Source organism: Cavia porcellus, unplaced genomic scaffold (genome assembly GCF_034190915.1).
Source record: "Cavia porcellus strain 051 isolate PalLab524CR breed Dunkin Hartley unplaced genomic scaffold, mCavPor4.1 scaffold_2, whole genome shotgun sequence".
NCBI classification, from domain to species: Eukaryota; Metazoa; Chordata; class Mammalia; order Rodentia; family Caviidae; genus Cavia; species Cavia porcellus.
In genome coordinates this window covers 28,283,919-28,289,918 of record NW_026947485.1, presented here as the reverse complement: position 1 = coordinate 28,289,918, position 6,000 = coordinate 28,283,919, and the positions used below count along the sequence as shown (strand labels likewise).

General features: G+C 42.3%; 1 long non-coding RNA gene across 1 annotated transcript in view; it reads left to right on the top strand.

Moving 5' to 3' along the window:
- The first annotated feature begins 290 nt into the window (after positions 1-290).
- LOC106027265 (uncharacterized) overlaps positions 291-6,000 on the top strand; it is an 80,090-nt gene continuing 74,380 nt past the window's right edge. The window contains exon 1 of the long non-coding RNA XR_002790698.2: positions 291-515. This is a non-coding gene — a long non-coding RNA (uncharacterized LOC106027265). The remainder of the gene's footprint in view (positions 516-6,000) is intronic.

The window sequence follows — 6,000 nt, the reverse complement described above, 5'->3', positions numbered from 1 at the left end:
AAGTCCCTTACAAATTAGAAGTCAACCCAAATATAATCCTAATGTTTTCCTTTGACACAGGACTGAGATCTGTTATCACTCATCACTTCTGAGATTCAGTAAAGCACATCATAGGGAGTGTTACTGCCAGTGACTGAAGGAGAGCTGGTAGTTTGCTCAGCAGGGCTCCTCCCTGAATGGAATCTGCCTCTCAGGCTGGGGGAGGGCAAGTCAGGAGTGCTGACATCACTTTGAGGGCTTGTGGGCAGGCTCTGGGAGCCGCAGTCTCTCTGGTAGAGAATCCAGGGTGACTGGAGTAATCGAAGACAATCATTGTAAGCAGATATGAGGGTGTCTACACCGTGAGAAGCAGAATAGGCCAGTGTGAGCTAGGCACGAGCTGCATAACATCTCATCCTCTAAGGCAGGCAGGCTGCACTGAGAACCATTCAGAGCTCCTCTGGGCCTGGCTGGAAAACAGGCTGAGGCTGATTAGTGATGTCTGCCATGGAACAGGGAGGGGCTGATTGACTCAGGTACTGTTTCTTTTCTTTGTTTTTTCTTTTTGAGACAGAGTCTCACTATGCAGTTCAGGCTGGCCTTGAGCTCACTTTAGCCCAGGCTGTCTCAAACTTGCAACAATCTGCCTGCCTCAGCCTCCTGACTTCTGGGATTACAGGAGTCAGGTACTCTTTCTGTTCCTCATGACTTTGAAAATTTAATTTTTTCAAATGACTGTGTTTACCTAGTGAGAAAAATTAATAACACTACAGGGTTGCAGTGAAAATCACAGTCCCCCTTGTTCTCATCCTTGTTCTTCACATGCCTCACACTGTTCAAAAACTAAACTGTGTTTTTAAAACCTATGATTCTTATGTCCATTTTCTTTCTTTTGCAATTTTAACAATTATATAAACCACTGAACGGATAATATGAAAATTCCGTGTCCCATTACCCACCTTCAGCCACTGTCATTGCATGGTCAATTGTACTTTATTTATTGTCCTTCCACATAGACTATTTCTAGGCAAGACCAAGTTACAGATTGCATTCATCTGCAAGCAATTCAATATTCCTCTCCAAAAGGTAAAGATTCTTGTTTTAAAAAATCATATTTTATTATCTTCTCAGTAACATCAAATATATGGTGTTCTAATTTCCCTGATGGTATTATAATTTTTCCTTTACATCTTAACTATATATTTTTAAACATATGCTTGTATTTGAGTCATTTGTTTTCAAAGCCAATACTCCAGTTGCTTTCTCCTGGGGTCTTGGTCTATTTTAGAGCGAGTGTGCAGATCACTGAGAAAAGGTGTCTGTGGAAGATGTGTGGTGTTCTCTTGGTTTGGGTCCCTTCTCCTGGGGCCTCCCTGTGGACCTTGGCCTTCTAGGTACTGTGTGCTGTGATTAGCTAATGGGGGCTCTGTGCCTTCACTTTGTGAGCTGGAGCACGTGTATGTGGGCAGGACTTATGTAGTAGCATGCAAACCACTTTAGACACTGGGAACACATGGGTGGATAAGAAGGCCATTGTTTCCCAGGGAGCCAATGTTGTGTAATGGAGAGAACTTAGTGCCTTGGATCTAGAGAGCTTAGGTTTAAATCTAGGCTTTGTTACCTAGCAGCAAAGTGACCTTGGGCAAAATATAAAATCTCTTGTGTCTCTGTTTTCACTAGTGTGATACAGGCATAGATACGCTGATCTTGAAGGGAAACTGTAAGGATGAAACAAGACACATAATGTGCTGCAATAATAACTGGCATATAATTGGGACTCAATTTCATGTGATTTATCCCATTCTATAAGTATATATATATCATATATATATATGTGCATTTAGGTCATATATATTTTACTATTTAAATAAGTTTTTCTAGTTTCATGTGGCACTAACTGATGAAAGTAAACTTTCTTGGAGCTGCTTTGACACTTGACTCATAAAATCATTTCAATTATGGTTTCTTTTGCAAGTGACTGAAAACATAAACTGATTTGAGTAAAGAGGAATTTGATTGGCTCATAGAAGTGGGAAGGCTAACAGTTGAGTTGTCTTTAGTCAAGTCATGATTTAGGAGCTCATCAAGCAGTGTTGGATTTTTTTGCTTTCTCTTGCCATCTCTCTGTCTCTCAGCTCATGCACTGGCATTGATCTGTGTTTTCTTCAATCTTTCAAAGGCATTCAAGGTGACTGAAAGCATCTCTGGCTTGTGTAATCCTAATATCCCTCAATTCTAGGGAAAGAGGAATTTTCCTTTCCCAGGATTCATATCCCATCTCAGAGAAGACTCTGATTGGCTCGTTTTGGTCATGTGCTCCCCCATATGGTAAGAGGAAAGCCTGGGGTGGGATAGTTGCTAAGAAGGTCCCTGCAGCAACACATAGAGGGAAACAGGTGATTCTCCAAGAAAAAAACAGGATTGATGAGACAAAGAATGCTGCATCATTTGTATAACTTATTGGCAGGTGATGATTAGTCATGCTAGAAAATCAACATATTAACATTTTTATCCCATAGCTTATTCTCAAATTAAGGTAAATATTCTTTTTCATATTATTTTTATTCAATAATAAACTAGTGTCATTAAGCACTCTCTTCACCCATTTAATCTTCACTAAAACTATATGTACTATTCTCACTTTATAGGTTGGTAAATAGAGGCTGGGAGACTTCAATGACTTTCCCCAGTCACACAGCAAGTAGTTAGAAGAGCTCAAATTTGAACCCGGGTAGCATAGTGACAGTGTGGTGTTCTGAGTACTGTAAACACAAAGGAGAACTTCCATTCAGCCTGTGTGCCAGTATTGTTGAAGGAAACTAGACCAAGTCCACGTTACTTGTCATATGTAGTATGCTGTATATCCTGAAATAAAATCAACTCATTAAAGATTAAGAAGTTCCTTTGTGTGTAGCATTATAGTAACTATCTTAGGAGTTGGGAGAGTCCATATGCAAAACAAGAAGATAAGATCCTCTGCCTTCAAATAGTTCATAATTCCTCTTTGAGGAAATAAATGATTTCACTGGAAAACACCAGTTAAAGAGAAAAGCCACCCAGGAACTCGGTTCATATATGCTGAGGAGCATGAAGCCAGGTCATACCTAAGGAGCTTTGTGACAAGGCTGTTAGGAGGGGACACATGTGGCTAGCAAAAAGGGAACCGTCAGTAATCAAGGGCGCTAGGAGCAACAGCTGACTGCATCCCATTCTCTCCCATAACTCTCCCCGTGCACTCTCTCAGCATGTTCCCCAAAGCCCTGTAAGGCAGGCCCTGCCATGATTCTTAGCATATGTGGAAACTGAGTCATAGAAAAGATTCCACAGCATATTTAAGGCCACAGGACAAGTAATTAGAACTGGGACTCATGTTGAGGTTGGAAGGCCCAGAACCCAAGGTGCCAACCCTGAGTACTTCCCACTTTAAGAACGTTTCACTCTGCTGTGTGTCCAACACCTGGCTAGGACTGGGAAGGTATAGAATTCTAGATTCTAGATGGGATGGGTGCTCTAGGGTTCTCAGGTGTGAGAGTGCAGATGGGCTGGTTTCCATCATTGGGTCCCACTGATCTGGCAAGGGAGCATTTAGAGACACAAGCAGCCTCGTATCCCCACAATTTGATCTAAGCCAGCTCTCAGCAGTAATTTCCCAGGGGTGTCTTCCTGGGGCATTCCTTTATCAAGGTGTGGCTGGGAAATGAAAGTTGGGTTGTGAAGCAGCCATTTAACCTTCCACCAGTGAGACAGCAAAGCTACATTATTCACAGGCTCTGCTCGTATCAGCATGATCATCATGAACCATCCCTAAGGTCAAGCCAAATGGAGCAGAAAAGATGCATGGATGAAATGTAATCATCAGAGGGAAAGACACGAGAAACCAACACAAGCAGCCCAGTGACATTTGTGACCAACTTCCTGTCATCCTCTTGGATGTCTGCAGGCATGCCCTACTAAGTCCTTGAAGTTCATAAGAAAGAAACAGGATGCGTGTGTTTATTTTGTGTGCGTGCATGAGTAGTGAGTGCGTGTGTTTAAATTCATGGCCGACAACTCTGTTGTGTGCATTAAATGGCTGAAAAATGAAGAGTGTGCTGGCTCTGCTTTAATTGGATTTTCTAAAGCATAAATAAAAAGTCAGGAAGGATGCTGCATTCTTTGATTGATGTCTTCCCCGGAGTGCGCGCAACTCCGCGGGCCTGGAGTCTCTTGCTTGCCTAATTAAGGGTCTTTATTCTGCTCATGTTTCGAGTTGCTGCCTTGTATGCCCATCTAGAGGCTGACATCAAGTCCACATGACCAGAAATGCCTCCAGAGATGGTGGCAGTCTGAGAGATGGACCTCAAAGAGTTATAGAATACCTATGGGAGAAATGGCTGCATATTGGATGGCATAGAAACATGATGCTTAGCTCTGGTCCGGATAGAAGTTTCGTTACAAGAAGCATTCCAGTTACACTTAGAAATGTGCCAAATGGTTTGATCTTCAGGAGGCTTTAATGAAGATAAACCTCCAGTGGCTTTGGAAGTTGGCCTTTGCTGTGATAGGAGGTGGGGCAGGGGTTTCCTCCATTGCTGTGGTTTGGATCTTAAATGTTCCTCAAAAATTTATGTGTTGAAAGGTTAGTTCCTTCACTGAGGGTACTATGGGAAATAAGGTGGTGAAAACTTGGGAGGTGGGGTCTAGGTCACTGGGATGTGCCTTTGAGGGTATAATTTATACCCGAATCACTCTGTCTTTCCTCTCTCTCTCTCTCCTGGCTTCTATCAGCTGAGCAGCTTTCTTCCACCACGTAGTTTCTGCCTCATCCTGGGTCTAAAAGCCATGGATTCAGCTGACCATGGCCTGAGACTGTGAACCAAAATAAATCTTTCCTTTTAAATTGTTCTCAGGTATTGTTACAGTGACAAAGAACTGACTAACGCACGGGCTGGGAGAAAAGAGAAAACCTCCTGTATGTTTGCCTTTAGTTGTCTATTTTCTTTGTGAAGGCTGGAGAGATGCTCCTCTCAGATACAGCTGAAGGATCTTTCACCATGAAAATATGGGGGCCCCAATATAAATCCAAATGCCTTAACAAGACTGCTTAGCTCTTGAAAATAAAGTGCAGACTCTCGTTAGTGGATCTTGTTTCTGCATTTCTAAGAGCAGTACCAGGTGGTCCTGCTGCAGCTCTGGGATCTTACCTCAAGCAGTGAGGGTGCAGGTGCCAGCAAAGTCAGGATGTGAGTCATGTCTGGCCTGCATCCAGGTTTTCTAAATAAAGTTTTATTGGAACACATTCATTTACATATTGTCCGCGAGCACTTTCTCTTTGCAGTGTCGAAATTGAATTTTCATGACAAAGTTTATGCAGCCCACAAACACTAAAATATTTACTATCTTTATAAAAAAAGTCTGCTGCTCCCTGGTTAATGGAATCTATATGTTTATCATGAATCACTCACAGAATTCAACCAAATGGAATGAACTTTCATTTCTGGGGCTTTGTAAATGATATCAGCCCTGTCCTGATGTTCTTGATCTTCTGTCCCTTCTCTTTAACTTGTACCTTGTTCTGATCTCAGTTTACAAGTCATCTCACCCATGCTGCCTTGCTTGATCTCCAAAGGCTGAGCTAAGATACTCTCACATATGGCCAGAGTCTGGAACGCCTCATTATGACATTAATCCACACTAATTGCCCTGACAATGGTGATTGGTGATTGCCTGATCATCATCTGGATCTCCTAGTAGATCATAGGCTCCCAGGGAGTAGCAACTGTATCTATCCACTATTGAACTCCAAGCACCAGGCATGTCATATTTTAAATTTGACAGCTTTAGACACATTTCTTGTCTTTAAGCACCTGAACAGAGAGAGATCTTAACTTTCCAGAGAAATTTGATTTAGTCTACTTCCAGTACTGGTTTCCTTGAAGTGGATGAAAGTCAGTGGTCATTCACTATAATGGGAACAATGCCCCACAGCCACCCAACATTACACTCATGCGTATGCACGCACACACATGCACACACATACCC